At 45.1% G+C, this 17,977-nt stretch overlaps 1 long non-coding RNA gene across 1 annotated transcript in view; it reads left to right on the top strand.

Annotated features, from left to right (window-relative positions):
* The window catches only part of LOC101788611 (uncharacterized), an 87,465-nt gene that overhangs the window by 52,159 nt on the left and 17,329 nt on the right, over window positions 1-17,977 (top strand). The gene's annotated exons all lie outside the window — the stretch shown is intronic.

Here is a 17,977-nt window from a genome sequence, read left to right as displayed (position 1 = left end):
ATTTTCTCAACTTGTTAGAAAGATATTTGATTTACCATTTTTTTTCTGTTTTTGAGTTTATATATCTGCTTTATTGTTATTGTATAATTTTCAGTTTAGCATCATCTGAGTCATTATCATCCTAGCATGTCATGATTTTGATTATTAGGATGGTATTATAGGATTTTAATCAGCTGTACATGGTTGACCATATTTTGTAAATATATGATTCCATTAATTGCTTTTGGAAATTTAAATTGACCTCTTTTTTAGTCATTTTGGTCTAGTGTTATCCTTGGGAGATTTCTGTGCATGAATTCATTGCCTATCCTTATATTTATTTCTGGCTGAGTATTTGAGGTAAGGTAGAATTATAGACAGGTTACAGGAACAAAGATGAGTCTAAAATCCAAATCTTCTCATTAGAATTATTGTCAGTACAGCCCAGACCTGTGTCACATCAGGAGACATCATCAGGACAGCCATCAACAGGACATCTCAAACACACGCTGCGCACAAGTCCACCTGCCTCCCCCACACTGGGCCCAGCGCCGTTCGCGCCTGTGTCTCCAGCGAAGGCTCTGTGGGCGTCTGACGAGAGAGCCTTCGGCATGCAGGCTCCGCTTCATCACGCAGCAGCCTGAGTAATAGAAATTGCTTATTATGAGGGTCGGAAGAAGTGGAGATTAAATAAAGGCACATTGTGACCAGTCATAATTTCTAAACAAATCTTCCTGACTGATCTGGGCCTGACACTTCCAAAGCTACTCTTATTACTGAACATGAGTATGTAGAAACACTAAGTCAAGACAAAAGCATGAAAGTCTTGAATGTTTTGATTTAAAATTCTCTATTTCCTTGTGTATGTGAACACTTTTTTCCTTTTATCTAATCTGACTTTGTTGAGTTGCTATTGTGGTCCTTCAGATCAGTTCTAAATATTTAGCAAAATAAGAGGTTCTCTTATTTGTGTGTAGTAGTGGGTTTTGTTGGCTCTTAAGGCATTATCTTTTATGAGTCCTTAAGTGTTAGGAGTGGGAAAACCATCTTTCTTTTAAATTTAGCAAATAGCATTTATGTGCGTATGTGCTTATGCCACATACTCACACTGTAATAGAAATACGACAGAAAAGCAACCAGTAAGCTTTTAACACTGTCAGGCACGAGCTTTTTCCCTGTTATTCCCTCCTGAAGAGATGGTAAGAAGAATGAGAGGTCTCTCTGGGTCTGGGGTTATAAACTTGCCTTGGGAAAAAAAAGTCAATTCCTTTTCAGTCTCAGGACCACTCTGTAATAAATGTGAATCTAAGCGGTTCCTCAAGTGCTTTCTAAGCAATATTTCCATCCACCACTGTACATATATCTTTTTATTTAGTAAGTACCAGTAAAAGCCAATCCGAGTACAGTGCCATTTGCATGTTGAACAATTTTACTCAACATGGAGTCCAGGGATTGGACAGGCCTATCCAGTAGGCAAGAGACATAAACAGAATTGATTTTCTGTATCCCACGGTGAGTTCCTCTAGACTTAGAAAGCAGGTGTTTTTAAGGTGGGTATGAGATAAAGCCCACAAGGCCTTGCTGTCGCCAAGCCCTAGGCATGCTGACAGAGAAAATAGATGCCATCCTTGGGGCATCAGGGCCTCTTTGCTACTGGAATGAGCTTTATTTTAGGATGGTATTCATGAGAAGTTATTGCATTTACCATGATATAAAATGTCAGACTTTCATCCTTGGGCTAGAAGTGATTAAAGCAGGATTTATGTTTGTAAATATATTTTACTAAGCAAGTAATTAGGGCACATGAAAGAAAAATAATGTAGAAATGTACAAAATGTGGGCTTGGAGTAGATCCAGGTTCGAATCCCAGGTCTGTGTGCTAAGTGACATTAGACTAATGCTCTAGTGAGCTCTGAACCTTGGCAACTTTTTCTGTAAAATGGGAGAACCAAGAGTTAAGCACAGTTTTGTCATACTAAGTGAGCTAATACATGCAAAAAAGTTCATGCATAGTAGGCACTAAATAAATGCTAATCTGCATGATTTTTACTTTTAAGCCTAAGAAAGGAATTTTCATGACTGAAATATCAAAAGTAGAGATGCCAAGGGATGCTTTGGCTTTAAAAAATGAATCAGAGAGTACAAAATGAGGTCCTGTCTGACAACTGAATTTCGTGTGACAATTAGAACATCCCAGCACAGATATATATGCATCTTAATATTCAAAATATTTAAAGGTACCAAGAACTTTTCTGTATGTTTTTTCCAATTATAACAAAAGAAATCCTCATCCCTTTCTGCCCATGTCTCTGTTAGTGCTGTCACTTGCACTTGCTCTGTAGTCTGTGGATGTGTTTCTCTTCCTAGTCTGACTCTTTTTTTAGATCTAGTTGTGAATTCTTTATTCTCTCACATAGACATATGACGGTGGGGGGGGGGGCGTGTTTATTTCCTAAATTTCCTGAGAAGTCTTTCTTGCCAACCTCAATAGAGTGGGAAACTCAGCAAGGACAGTTTAGTTTGTCAGTTTCATTTCCCTTTCAAGTCACATTCACCAGTACGCCTAGTGTGCAGCATACATTCATCAAGCATTTTGATTAGGATAAATGATAGATGCTTCAGAAGTTTGGGACAGAGTGGATTTTTCACAGGTGGGAAAAAATCCTGAGTCCTCAGTGGACTTTTACAGCCATCTCTGTTGTGGACTCAACCCTCCCTTCACCAGCTGTTTGCCAGGTAGCTGCCTTGAGGCTCCTAGAAGCCACCCCATCCATAAGCATGGCAGGCTGAAGGTACCTAGGAATTAACGTCTTTGGGGGTCTCTTAACCAGCCACCGCTGTGTATAGGGAGCAAATGAAATGAGGATGTGCTGTGCAGTTTCCTAGTTTCCCTGTGAGAGTGAGCTATAGCCGCCCACTGTGCAGCTGTGGATCCTACACCCTTGACTGTCTGGCCACCTTCCCTTCTGTCTCTCCCTCCTCCCCTCACCGACCCAGGCACCTGTTCCTCCAGTCAACCCCTTGCTCTCAAACTCTGGCTCTGGGTCTCTTCTGGGGCTTTAACCTAAGACTGCACACTTTTAAAAGCAGAAGGGAATTTGAAGGCTGCATTAGGTTTTGCCCAAACTATTACATACTCTAAATCAGCAGGCACATTGTAGCAACCCTCTGCTTTCCCTGCGTTTGGGATCCTGTCCACTTAGAGCACTGCTGTGACGATACAGAGCTACCAGGGCATAGTTTATTGGGGAAGAGGGCTATGTCCACAGCTACCAGTTCTCCCCCAGCCTTCCTTCTGCAGGATGGCCAATTTGTATTGGAGGAGGGAGATGGCAGAGGTGTGGTCAGCATACTGTGAATGTGTTGGTTTCTAAGCACGAGGCCTCCACAATGCTCAGTCCTACTCCATTTCCTCTCCTTACAGACCTGACAGACAAGTGCTTTGTGTTTTCCAGTAGCAGCTGAGGTAAGCCAGCCACCATACCTACCAGCATGTCGGAGAAAACATCTGCCTCTCAGAAGGCTTCCTGCTAATGGAAAATAAGCATGGTCCGCACAGCCTCTTACTGAAAACCGGTTGGTAGTGTGACAACCTGAGACTGAGACCTCCTATCCAGCCAGGCAGATCTCTTGAAAGTATCGCCTTTACCATATTACCCAATTGTGCTTATCTTCTTCCTTGTTTGGCTTTATCACCTTTCTGATGTTTTAATGCTCAGCACACCAGCAGAACCTATGTGGAATCTGTACCAATAGTACATTAGCATTCCAAAAACATGCAATCCTAGTAGTAGACAATAAATTTGATTTTATACAACTGGCATCCTTTATACTTTTCTCATAAGGCAATCTCTCAAGTGTATCTTTATTTTTCTTGAAACACACACAAATAGTTTGTAGGTTGCATGATGGGGTATTTTGCTCAGCAAAAAGGACTTAGACCAAAAAGCCATGCTGATGTTCTTATTTACAAAGGTTGTCGTCTGGGGAATTAATGTCTGCTTGTTGCTCAGTAATTAGGAAAATTTAGGACCCCTAGTGCTCCAACATCTTGCATTAAAGGTTGTATGTCATTGGTGTTTTCATGAGAATTTGCTGGATTTCTGTCATTAATAACAGGCATAAACCCAGCAAGCAGTATAATGTGCATTACATTTAATCAATTTGCTGTTTGTATTCATTATGCATGTCCTCCATTTTGAGTCATGAAAAATTGAAAGGCCACTGCAAACAGAAAGAGCATCATGGATTACAAATGATGTAACAAAAGCATAAGCACTATTAATTGGTCAATTGTGCCTGTCACTACATTTAAAGTGATTAAGGCAAAAAGATTAGAAAGGACATGAATGTACTTGGGAAATAAAAGCCCAGGAAGATTAGGGCTCTCTTAAGCCCTTTGTGCCCAGATAAATGCTCAATACCCAATGGCATTTATTCCCAGTTCCTTTAACAAAAATTTGTTGAGCACCTACCATGTGCCAGGCATTGTACTGAGGAAAACTGAAAACAAAGTAGTGAAGTCCGCAACCCCAGAAGCTTCTGTTCTATTAGGGAGGAGGAAACACAAAATGAGTGAATAACGTGCCGTGTGGTCATGTTAGGTCCATGGTAACCAGCAGAAGGCAAGGAGGGTATGGAGAGCGATGGTGGTAGAAAAGGAGACCTCTTTGGGGCAGGACGTTTGAGCAGAGCTTTAAATGAAGAAATAAGAGAAGTTGTATGGATATCCAAGGGAGAGTGTTTTATTCACAGCTTGGCCCAACACCCCACTCCCATCCCACTACTCAAGAGGAAAACACTTATGTAATGTGGCTCAACTGATAATTTCCTACTTTGCGATCCTGGAAAAATGAAATGCATACTATGCTTTGTTGAATTTTGTTTTTTTCCTGGGGTGGTAGTGTGCAGTCTAATACTTTCTCGTGGTGCCAGGCAGCAGAATGAGCTGCAGTTCTCAGCCAGCCACGTAACTCTGGGGAAATAACCTGCGCTCTGTAGTGTGCTGCGTGGCCAGCACTATGTGGATATGTGGATCCAATAAATTGCATGAGATATTCAACCCTTCATTATTTTGCCGCACAGCTGTGAAGCTTGTCCCCGCCCCTCTACCTGTACATTTGCTGTCTCCTGTCCTTAGAAATTTGGATCTCAGCTCCCAGATCACCTTCTCAGGGCCCCTTCCCAACCATGAGGGCTGAACTTGCTTCCTGGGCCTCCCTAGAATATCTTCCTGCTCTGTTTTGCTCACCGCATGTCTTGCCACCTGAACTGTGTGCTGTCTGCTTCCTTGTTTCTTACCTGCCTCCCACATTTGAATCTGAATTCTGTGAGATGTCAGTTGAGTTCACTGCTTTGTCAGAATGCCCAGAACTGTGCCAGAACAGAGGCCCAGGAAGTTCAACTTGAATGAATGAATGAAGAGTCACCCAACCAATCAGCCAAAACTAAGACTAAAAACAGCAGTTAGATTTCTGCTTTTGTATTGAGGTAGTTGTTTAAAAAATTTTTTTTCTGAAATTCCTGTGGTAAAAAATAGTATTCTGAGCACTGTTCACCACAGTAACTGGATAGCACTGATATTGGTGCTTCACATAGCTATAACTCAATGCCATGCATTTCTAAATAATGTAATATACCTTTTCAATATATTGACTTGCTTCTGCTGACTAAATGCTGTAATATTGTCAGTGACTATTAGCAAGCAATGCAATGTTAGTCCAGAATGAACTGTGGCAAAAGAATATTTCTAGCAATCCTGCTTCTTTAGAACTGACAGTCTGCGATGCCCTGCTTAATATATAGCATCTTAAAAATTCAGTAGAAGAAGGAAGTGGGGTGGTATGAAAGTAACAGGCCTCCAAGCCCTTTCTGAGTATATTCAATATCTAATTCCTAGCAGATTTTTGAGTACATTGTGCCAGACCTTGTAGCAGGTGCTGGGGATATGGGCTTGAGGAGATGGTATTGCTCAACTCTGACACTCAGCAACAGCAGACCTAAAATGCACCTGAGTGTTAGAATCACCTGAGGGCTGACTATGCCTATGGCTGGACCCTGTTCCAGGCCAACTGAATCAAAATCTCTGGGCCTGGAGGTGAACACATTGGTCTGTAATTTTTAATCCCCCTGTGCTGTTCATGAATATCCAAAGCTGGGGCCTACTAGTTCAATAAAGGATGGTGCATAAAGAGCAAAGCCACAAAGCAATGGGACAATGGCTGTGACAACTGGCAGATGCAAGCTGGAAAATGATGACGTTGCTCTTCAGTGAATAACTACAATGCAGAAAGAAAGGCTTTCAGGCTAAATCAGCTGGTGTAGTGCAAGAGAAATATTCTGCATCTATTTATTACTCTCCAAAAAGCAGACAAAAATAGCAAATATCATTCATTTAATGATTATTTTCCCTACATGGCAAGTGAATGGTCTTATTTTTCTACATAAACCAGGAATTGAATGTTGTATACTTAATCAGATAAAGAATTTTCATTAAAACACGGTGTCTTTCTTAATTAGCAGATACTAGAGATGGGTAAATTTGAGAATGCACAGGGTAACATCAATAGGAGAAATTAGCATGTACTATAAAATTATTTTAGAAGCTTAGAATCTCCTGAAATGCAGTGGTGTGGGTAATCTAAAACTCTCTCCATTAGACATTCTGTGCCTGTGATACTAGGGTATGAAAGTATGTAGGCTGGAGAAAAATACTCATTCTGGGTAATTAACTGACATTTATATTATTCAGCTGGAGACTAAGCTTTGCTTCCTCCACCCTATTCCTTGAACAGAACAGGAAAACTAGAATGGTTTTATAAAGGCTAAATTATTATTCTGGAAGTTACTTCTGAGTATGCTTGGAAAGTTGTCCCTGTGTTTTGCCTACTGATAAACTACAGTGTTTTTTAAAGATGATGTTTGCAATTCAGTGAGCACTTTACAAAAGTAAGCAAATATGTTCCAAGAAAGTCCTAGCCCTCACACTGCAGCTTTGACGACTCTAACACACTCACACTCTGCTTTCCTCGACAAGAAAACATTCACATGCAGGCCAGCAGCAGGAGGGGGAGCAGCCACCCCACTACCAGGGACTTGTGCTGCCAACCCCACCCCTGAATGCCAGGGACCTGTGCTGCCAACCCCACCCCTGAATGCCAGGGACCTGTGCTGCCAACCCCACCCCTGAATGCCAATTCCCAACAACTGATGATGATCTCCAGCAGTGTTCACAGTCACAGAGGAGTCACCTACTTGAATCAGTAAGGAAAGTGGTATTTTGGCAAACACAGGGGATGACCTGAGAGGGCAGCAGGAGAGGGACTGTGAGGATCTAGCAGGAGATGAAGGCAGCCAGCAAGGCCAGGCCTCAGGAAGGCCCACAGGGTGTAGGGCTCTGTGGACATGCTTCTCTGTGGAGCAGCAGGTCTCAGCGCTACCTGCATGCTGGAGTCACCTGGGTGCTTTAATAATGCCAGTACTTGCAACCCAGGCCCAGAGACTCCTAGCAGCAGTGAGGAGAGTGAGGCTGTGCCTTGGGGCACTGTTGAAAGTGCTTCCTGGTGCGTGCACCTCCAGTGCAGCACTGAAACTTCCAGATAAGTGATGGCAGTGGGTGACAAGGAGACTAAAGTTGGTGACATGTCCTGGGATCAGCAAGGGGCAAGGACTGTAAAGAGAGCATTAGTAGGAAAAGACAGAGAAATCTATGTCCAGTCAAATGCCACATCCTTCTGTTCATTCCCTATTTCCTGCCTTTCAAAAAAGACACTGTGCCTGACCAGAGGACTCAGACCTAGCCTTCACATAAATACTCAGCTTTCAGGTCCCTCCTCCAACAATGACATTATGGAAAGAGTAGCCATTTGCAAGAGAAACAAATGATTAAGAGAGAGTGAAAAGGTCAGCCTAAGTGGTGCTGGGCAGTTCTACTTGCACAAAAGTAACTGTTGGGGAAGTTTGGGGAACGGTTGGGTATCCATAGGTGTCATAGCACAGTGGCCAGGATCTAAGGATCTGGGGCCTTTCAATTGGGGCCCCAGGATCTGGGGCCTTTCAATTGTTATCCCTCTGCCACCCTGAGTTCTGTCTCCACCCCCTACAGAGCTCCTGAAACAGATGGGTGAGGGGCGAATAGGGAGGCGAAAATCCAAGCCAGGTGAAAATCCAACCCCAGCTCTGACTCACAAGGGATTTAAGGGTAAATTACACCACAGGGTTTATCCAGCCTGGGACAAAGATGTTGTGAGGCATTTGTGTGCCATGTGGGTTAGTCATTCGTTAACTGTAGGCTATCAGCAAGTCCCAAAGTCCAAGGTCTTGGGGAAAAGCTGTCAATCACACCATACATGCAAGCTAGGAGGGAGGTGCACAGTGCTGATCACGGCAGCCCAGGATCTGGGCAGGGCCTGGCAGCCCAAAGCTTTGCTTGGCACCTGTATTTCTTTGGACTAACCATAAAGTCTGTGCCTGTGTTCCGCTCCTCTGAGAAGACAGACTTCCTATTAGTGATCTCTTCTTTAGTGTCCATTCCCTTATCTCCATTGGCTCTTGCTTCTTTTGCCACTAGAGTGGAAAACCTGGGGGGTAAGGAAGACATACCTGAGGGAAGTGAGATGAGGGTCTTTTGACTTTGACATGTGCATCAGTTAAGAAGCTGGTGGTGACTGGAGACAAGAAATCTCTCCCTCAGGAAGGGAGACTCCTCTGGGCATGACCAGAAGCCAAGCTGCAGGTGCTCAGTAGCTGTGTCACCAACAGCGCCAGGGCTCTTACAGACTGTTCTCCATTCCCTCGGCCCTACCTGGGTCATGGCAGCAGATCTTGCAGAGGCAGCTTCACACAGTCAGCTCCTTGTGACATGTCATCACGATCATGTCCAAAGGCACAGAGAGAGGCTGGCTTCTCCTCAGACGGCATTTTTCACTCGACACCGAAAATGTTTCCGGATTCCAACCACAGACTTCGTTTACAGGAGCGGCTTGGCCATGACTATGCCACGCTCTTATTTCTCAGCTTAAGGCTGGCTGGGAAAGCTGAATGTGTTTCAGCCCTTCCCACCTTCCCTGCCAAACAAGACTGCTGCTGTTCTCAGAGCTGCCCTTACTCACTCTCCGTCTCTCCCTCTCCTTCTCCCTGCTCCCGGCCTTGCTGGCTGATATCTCTGGATATCAGCACGACTCTTTGCTCTTGGGCTTGGAACTGAGTTCAGGCATCAAGAAGAGACAGGAATAGGGAGGGAAATCAGGGTCATTATTCCCTGCCAAAGGCCACAGCATTTCCTCCAAGTCCATACAAACCTCACCCTTATTACCTGTTGTCTTCTCTTTTCCATTTAGATTCCACCTGGAATTCATCTTCCCCAGTGTTTCGTTTGTTTGTTTGCTGTTGTTGTTGTTTTGAATCAGGGATCGAATTTGCACTTGCCAGGCAGGCACTAATACCGCTGAGATATATCCCGAGCCCCTTCCTCCTAGTTTTAATTGTGAAAATTTTCAAATGTACTAAACAGCTAAAAATAGCTTAATAAATATTAGTATCCTTCGGCTGCATTATGCCACATTTTGATATATAAATAGATAAATATATAAATAATTCATTGTGCTGTACAATTTTGATTTTTTTCCCTGAACCATTTGAGCATGTTAAACATGTTGATATTTCACTCCTAAATACTTCAACGTGCATTTTCTAAGGCCAGAGACATTCTCCTGATATCCTAAAGCTAACATTAACTCAGTAATACCGCCCGGTTACATTCTTTTGCTAAAAAAAAAAAAAAAAAAAAAACACTTTCTTGATAATCCCTAGCATTTAATAGTGCTTTGCTGCTGACAAAGTGCTTTAATTATTATTTCATTTAATACCCAAAATTGTCTCCTGAAGCATCTCTGTCTCTGTCATCCCTCTCTGTACCTGTCTGTCTTTTGTCTGTCTGTCTCTCTCTTCCTCTCTCTCTCTCTCTCTCTCTCTCTTTCCCTCCCTCCCATCCCAGATATTTGAACCCAGGACCTTAGCACTGAGCTACATCCCCATTTTTAAAATTTGTTATTTGACACAGTCTTGCTAAGTTACTTAGTTGTAAAAAGATGGTCTTGAATTCCTGTATCAGCTTCCTAGAACGCTGGAGTTATAGGCATGTTGGCACCATTCTGAGCTTTGTCTCTTATAGATGAGGAAAGTAAACATCAGAGAGAGTAAATGATCCACCAAGATCACACAGCTAATAAGTAGCATGGCTGACATTCAGGCAACCTGCCAGCTCTACATTCCATACCGCTGGCCTAATGTTATAGCTCTATCTGCCCAAATTATTGGTTTTTCTAGACTTCCGGCCCCCTGACACTTCCCTTATATTTTCCCTTTCTAGCTTTCCCACCCACCAAAAGCATAAGGACTCCTTGTCCAGCTTCACCTAGAGATAGTGTAAGTGTGCTAGTGATCCACCTGGACCACTGTTTGCTGAGGAAATGGGAGGCAACACATTTGGACATTGCATTTAATTTAAGTGAATGTGATGGATTGTGTGGTATTTCTTAACTGCATTATGCCTGGTTTTCCTTTCATTCCATGGCCCAGAGAGAAGAAACCTTCCCACTCCAAACCCTTAGATTCCTCCTCCTTATAGGGAGAACAGGCTTATTCTATTCCACAAGCATGTGAGACCGAGTGTCCTTGAAGCCCAGAAGGACAGAATCTCTCATCCTTCTTGGCTGCCAGATCTGCCTCCCTGGGTCTCTGTGACCAGTCCATTTCTCTCCTTCACATGGTCACTGCCCCAGTCCAGGCCACCTTAACACTTGCTAGGAAATCACAGAAGCCTCTTTACCTGGCCCCATGGAGCTTAGCATCTCTTTCATGTGCCAACCAGACCTCATGGGGCTGCCAGGCCACAGTGCTAAGTGCTTTACTTTGGGCTGTGCAACATAAAGTGCGCTGTGGCCTTTGCAGTTCTTCTTGTTTCTGGTGACTTTGCTCCCCACCCCACCCCAAGTTGAGGCCATGCCCGCTGTTAAGGATTAAAAACTGGTGGTCAACTTAACACCAGCTGAATTAAATCAACATGGTGCTGAGTGTAGCTGGCCCGCCTGAGGAAAGTTGCCAACATAAATAGAGACATAAAGAAGAAGAGTGGGGCATTGTGGGTTTCTCTAAGTGTTGCTGTTTTGAGCCATTGGTTCTCCTGGAGGAGCTTGTCATGACTAGCCTCCCCAGTGTGAGTTCGTCGGGATTCTGTGTCACTGAAGATGGCTGTGGTACTTTTCAGAGCAGCCCTAGTTCTTATTTTGAGTGTGACTTCTCAGCTCTCATGTAAACCCTCAACCTACCAGCACAGCTCCTTCACTCCATTGGCATAGACTTTCTAGCTTCCACTGCTGACCTTTGGGCTTTCCCAGCATGGATCTGTAAAAAAGACTGGTGTGAGTCCTTCTTATGGGCTCTAGACCTCCAGTTGGACTTGTGAAAGGCATTGTCATGGGCTCTAGGTCTTCATCTGGATTCATGCAGGACATCACTGCGGGATCCAGGTCCTTGGCTGAATATTCCAGGTCTTTAGTGTTGTGGACAGATTTCATGCACTTTCTTGTGTTTAACTGTGGGTGATCGTCATAAATAATAGTATAAATTCTGTGTCCTGATTCTAATTGTTCTCTCACAACCCCTGACTACAACACCCACCTTGTTTTCCTCCAGTAAGTCCAGGTCCCACCCAGCCTCTGAGCCTGTGTTCTCCACCTGCAATGCTCTGGGGTCCCCTTCCCACCCCAGATGCCTGCACAGGCCTCTGCCCCCAGACCCAGTTTGAGGACCAAGCCATGTGTCCCACAGTTACATCCCTGCAGATGCTTTCTTAGTACCCTGCCCTTTCCCTTCATGCTCTCCAGCATCTTCACACAGTGAGTCCTCAGCAACCCATTCCGTGACGGCAGCCTCACAGTGTCCCTGGGGAACAGGGTGAGACACAGAGGAGGAGTACACCCAGGGTCACCCAGGTAATTAGTGTCAGAGCCAAGACAGGGACTAAGTCATTCCCACCCTGCTCACTGCCTTGGGCCCAAGACCCACAGGAGGGGTGACAGGCATCTTTCCAGCCTCCTGTCTGCTCTGCATTGTGCATGCTCAGGCATTCATTTAGTCGCCACCTTCACTATCACCATTACTTACTCATCAAGTATTTATGGAGCATAATTACTTCTGTATCACATTGTACTGATCACAAACATACAGCCATGAGCTAATGGTTTGCTGCCCTCAGGGAGTTGCCACCAGGAGTTGAAGTGGACAAGCCAAAGCAAATGACAGGAACACAGCAAAACATGTGACTGTAGCCATAGAAGAGCACAGGAAAAGCAGGAAGCAGAATGAAAAAGGAGGCACAGGGACAGAGCTCCCAGGGGGCAGAATCCCAATTGCATGCAGGTGTCCACCCTCAAGTCCCTGTCCCAGACCCTCAGGAGAAACCTCCCTCACCCTGCTGCCAGGGGTGGGACCCAAGGAAAACGCCAGCTCTTTCCTAGATGCCTCAGGATGAAGCATGGCGCACCTTTCGGGGTAGAGAGGCAAAGGTAATTCCTCCAGGGAGGCAGGGGCTTTCAGTGATGGAATTTTGCTTTCAAAGGTACAAAACAAGACAGCCTCTCTTGGCCCTCTGGATGTTGTCATGTCCATATGTCCTCCCTGTAATTGCTCCCAGCCTCAGGACAAAGCCAACAACATGTTCTGAGCAGAGATAGGGGAAGAACTGTGTTCCTAATGATACCACCGAGCTGCTAGAGCAACCAGTCCTGGAGCTTTGACTCCCTATTCATGAGAGATAAAGGATTGTTAATTTGCCTGTCTTTATAGCCAAAAAGAAAAAAATCACCAAAACTGACACAGTGAGTCTGGTCATATCTGCTTCTCTCACAGCTCCTACCATAGATACCTCAGCGGCTTGTGTGGGATACCAGGTGTGTGCTAAGAGACTTCCCAGGGGCAGATCTGCAGACCGAGTTTCCACTGCATGTGTGGAGTAAAGGGAATGATCCCAAGGTCGGGGGGATCCCCAGGGTGGGATCCCCCACGATGGGGTAGAAGAGGGCAGGAGGATTAAAAAGAAGATGTGAAGCACAGGAGCCAGGAGCTGACATTTCCTGGTCTCCTGCTCTTTGGTCTCTGGCTAAGGGCTGCCCCAAGGAACATAAACATGAAGGTACCTCCTAGAGGAACAACCTGCTCACTACAGGAGGCTCAGGGTCAGTGAAACCAGCAGAGCAAGCACAGAACAAGTAATGAGGAATTCACCAGGGCCTGGGCAGGGTCCAGCAACATGGGCACCAGGTCCACGCCAGTTCTTATAATTAGCTACTGAGCAAGCAGCCAAGCCCAGGAGTCCCCTGGCCTGCAGACACATTTACCGCATCCCCCTTGGGCCAGAGGGGTATTTTCCCTGACCTACACAGAATGACCAATGGAGCCACACTTCTTATTGAAATGAAAAAACCTTTGCTTTCAAAATTATTATTGTACTTCATTATTCATCTGTAAATTCTTTTTGGAACACATTGAAAGCCAGATCATAATTTGATGATGAAATATTGATTATTCTCCTACATCTATATGCAAGGGTCATACTATATAGATAGGATGCCCACAGTGTCCTATCGTCTACTGTCAGTCTGTTTGAAGATGAATGTTCTCTCCAGGCAAATTTTGATAAAATACTTGTGTCGATAAAAAAAGAGACACTAGTGCCAATGCAAGTCTGTCGAGGCATATGGGTTTGGGTTGCTGCTCTTCCTGGAAGAAGCTTGCACCGGGAGGGGTTTCCAAACACCAGCAGCTCCCAGCCAACTAGCTTCTCTCTTCATTTAAATCACGTAAGTGGGAAATGTCAAGGGAATGGTAGGTCAGCAGGGAGCTGCCCACTCCAGCTCCAAACTGAAAAGGGAATGAAAAGAAAAGCGAACACAACTTGTAAACAAATCTGGGAGAAGCTTTATTACCATCATTAGCAATGTGTGTGCTCTCTCCAGCTTCTGAAAAAAAATAAAATTAAAATGACAGAAGAATCATCCCCATGCTTCTTAGGTCTTAGCAAATAGCAGACTGGATCTCATCTTAACAGTGGCCCCTGGCTATGCCTGCCCAGCATTTATGGCCACCTGAAACTCCAGTAATTAGCACTCCTTAAAATCTCATTCACTGTCTGCTTTCCCTGCCAGAAGGTAAGGCCCAAAGCTCAGGCATTTTTAGCTTTCTTCCCTGCTATATTTCCGATGCCTGGAGGTTGAATTAATTTCTTTTTATTTTTCATTCATTCATTCATTCATTCATTCATTCATTCATTCATTCAACAAATGAAAAAACTATGGGATTCTACTGGGTTTTTGGATGCTTCAAGACATTTGAGGGATTGGAGGGAAATACAGATAATAAGTACTGACAATAAATACTTACTAGAAAGCTGTAATTGCAGTGGGGGGAAACGAGCAAGGTAAGAAGAAGGACTGGCTGTGCAGAGGAGGGAGATTCCAGTTTTGAGTAGGGTGGACACACTGGCCTCACTGGGAAGGCGAATGTGAGCATGATAGGGGCAAAGAATTTCCAGGCACCTGGAATAGCCAGTGCAAATACTCTAAGGCAGGAATATGCCTGGTTTGTCTAAGGAACAGGAAAAATAAAAAAGAGTTGCTGGAATGGAGTGAATGGAACTCAGTAAATAAAACCAATGAGTCTAAGGCTTCCAGGGGCCCCTTTGCCCCTAAATATCCATCACACAGAGGGAACCCATAAGAAAAAGCTAAGTAAAGAAAAACACAGCCCTCTGGATCCAGCCACACCTGAAACAATTTCTACCCAACACCTTTTTAGTGGTGAAAGTGACATGGGCCCTTCTCAAAAGCCATTTGTAGCTGAGTCTTGGTAAAACACCAGAACTCCAGTGTGTAGGGCCCATGAGGCATTGTGACCCACTGTGGGGTCACAATGATATCTGTAGGCAGATGTAGGGGCAGTGGAAAATCCAGCCTCAGAGGGCAAGACCTGGAATCCATCTGTGCAGAGGAGCCTGCATACATAGCTAACAAGTGAGAAGAAAACTCTCAATTTTGCAATTTTCAAGTGTCAGGAGGATATTGCACCGCTTCTCTGAAGCCTGGCATCAAAGACAGGCTCTTCCGGTCTTCCATCAGCACATCTGCTGTGTGTAAGCTTAGCCTTTGCACTTGCATGATCCAGAACTCACAGCTGAGAATGAGAACTTTGGGAGTCAGCAAGGCCCATCTGAAGGGCCTGACAGACCCTCCTCCAATGACCAAAGGTAGCCATACAAAAATTCCATCCAGTTCAACAAGTGCCTCCAGCAACTGTTCTTCAAGACACTGGGACACATAGCTGTCCCCTGAAAAGGCAGGTACACTAACCTAGAGGGCAGATGGCCCTTTCGCTCATCCTCTACGCTCAAGACACTAGGGGCCAGGGCAGACCCCGCACACACACACCAAGAGGGGAAAGACAGACATTCGCATGCCAGTATCTGCGTGTGACTACTTACTCAGCTCTTGGAGCAGGAATTTCCTATGTGCCCAGAACTGTTGGGGCTCTGGCCCGGCAACTGTAAAGATGAGCAAGATGCCAGTACATGTAGCGCTTTGTCCTATCAAGAACATAAAGGTGATAAAGTGAAATTAATTGTACAAAGGGTGATTTCTGAAACTGGTAAGTGCAACAAGGAAAACACATCAGAGTACTACAAGAGTGGGGAGGGTAGAGAAAGATAGATAGAGACAACAAGAAGGCTGAGCTGAGACTCAAATGGGGGAACAGAGCCCCTCGCAGAGTTGTGGCGAAAGTAGGTTCTAGCAGACGGAGTGGTGGGTTCAAATGACCCCAAGCAGGCGTTAGCTCGGCACAACTCAGCATCAGAAATCAGGCTGCGAGGTTGGAGCTCAGTGAGTGGAGGGGAGGTTGATGGAAGGTGAAGGTGGCTGAGTCAGGCAGGCCTGCAGGGCCGCATTCGCCACGGCAAGGAGCGGAGGTTTTATTCTAAGCGTAGCTCAGGCTGCCAGCGCCTGTAGCTCATGATGCTGATGTGCTCCCGCTGGGATATTTTAGTGTTCTCCCCTGAACCAACCATTGGGTCCAGACAAGAAATGCACCAGCAGTGCAAAAAGATAATTGTAATTTCTTAAGATATGAACAATGACACCTTGTATTTTTCTTAAATAAAGTTTGCCAACAAGTATGGTTCCAGACAGAAAGTAAAGAGGAGCCACAATAAAGAAGGGAACAACTCGGTCCCCAACACCCAGTGAACGGTAACACCAAGGAGGGAGCAGTTGGTTCCAGGTGGAGGTAGGTGAGAAGGGGAGAGCAGGCCAGACAGAGACAGAGGGCATCAACCATCCCAAGGTGGGGTATAGGTGGCCTTTTGAGAGCATAGGATGTGGTACAGCAAGTGACTTGGGAGATGAGGGCAGAGGATGGGGTGTTGGGAGGCCCTGTGTTAAAGCTGTGGTTCCCAACATGGCACTATTGGGCATCAGTGGAACTTTTGAGAGGTGCGGCCTATTGAGAGGCCCTTGGATCATTGGAGGTGTGCCCCCAAAAGTTAATATGAGACCTCCCATCTCTTCTCTTCTTTTTCTTCTTCAGGCCATGAATGAGCATTTCTGCTCTACCAAATGCTCCTACCCTGATGTGATTGCTGCCTATCTTAGGTATTTTGTGTAGTAATGTGAAGCTATCTGATGCCTGGCCCCATCAGCTTCTGCCTTTGTGGGGTGCTCAGCCTTTAGCTGGGGCAATCTTCCCAGGGTTCTGCTTAGCATCTGGGCTGTGGCAGTCACTAGACTGCAGAAAGGGGTGGTACCTGGCTTATAGAAAACCACACACCTGTCCTTGCCTAGCTGCTGCAATGTCTGCAGGTAACTGGAAAAGCAAGAGGGAAGTTCATTTCTCTGCAGCAGAAAAGGTCAGACATGCCCTTCATTCACTAAGCTCATCCATCAGTCAGGGGAGAACGGGGCTCTGAGCTTCCCTTAGCAGGAGAAGAAATCCTCTGCTGCGCTGAGGCCCACAGAGCTGCTCCTGGATGGTCCATGATAAAAGAATGTCCCTGCTCCAGATCTTGCTTCCTGGACACTTTGGTGAAGCTTTCTGAGCAGAAAGGGCTAGGAGGAGCTGTACCACAGCAGTTACAGGGGAAGGTGCCTGGAGAGGTATGACAGGGTTACAGTGAAGAGAAGGGGCCCTGATTCTGGACATCTGTTCAATCCCAACACCACTGTTTATTCACCGTGAGATCTTGGGCCACTCACACAACTTCCATGAACTTCTGTTTCCTTCTCTGCATTTCAGGGTTGGTGACAGCACCCAACTGTTTGTTGCTGAAAAGATTCCTTGAAGATTATACAAATAAAAGAATTTAATCAGTGCCTGGGCTCCCCGTGCATCTTGCTATGTGTGACTTTTATCATTTTTTATTAACATTATTGTACCAGCCTTCAATGACCCTCATTGATCTTTTCTTCCTGCTGTTCACATGCTCTCACAGTGAATGCAGTTGATTTGTATACTAATAGGAAATGGCAGAAATGACATAATGTGACTTCCAAGGCTGGGTTGTGAAGATAGAATTGTTGCTTCCCCCTTTCTCTTAGATGACTCACTTTAGGGGAAACCTGGTGTCATGTCAAGAGGACACACAAGTTGCCCTCAAACAGTGAGGCCCTGAGGCCTCTTGCCAAGCCATCATTAACTTGTCAGCTAGGTGAGCACCGTCTTGGAGATAGAACCTCACTCCCATCAAACCCTAGATGACTGCAGTCCAGAAGACCTCTTGTCTGCGAGCTTCTGGGAGAAGCAGAACCACCTGCTCAGCAGCTCCTAAATTGTCAATTCAGAAGTGCTCTGAGGTCATGAATGTTTATTTTCTTTCAAGCCACTACATCTTGGGAAGCTTTGCTATACTTAAGTATATAATTAACATAATCATTGTTCTAGAACTTTAAAGTGC

The sequence above is a fragment of the Cavia porcellus genome, unplaced genomic scaffold (genome assembly GCF_034190915.1).
Source record: "Cavia porcellus strain 051 isolate PalLab524CR breed Dunkin Hartley unplaced genomic scaffold, mCavPor4.1 scaffold_4, whole genome shotgun sequence".
Lineage (NCBI taxonomy): Eukaryota > Metazoa > Chordata > Mammalia > Rodentia > Caviidae > Cavia > Cavia porcellus.
Note: the sequence above shows the minus strand (reverse complement) of the source record. Positions and strands in the feature narration are given on the sequence as shown.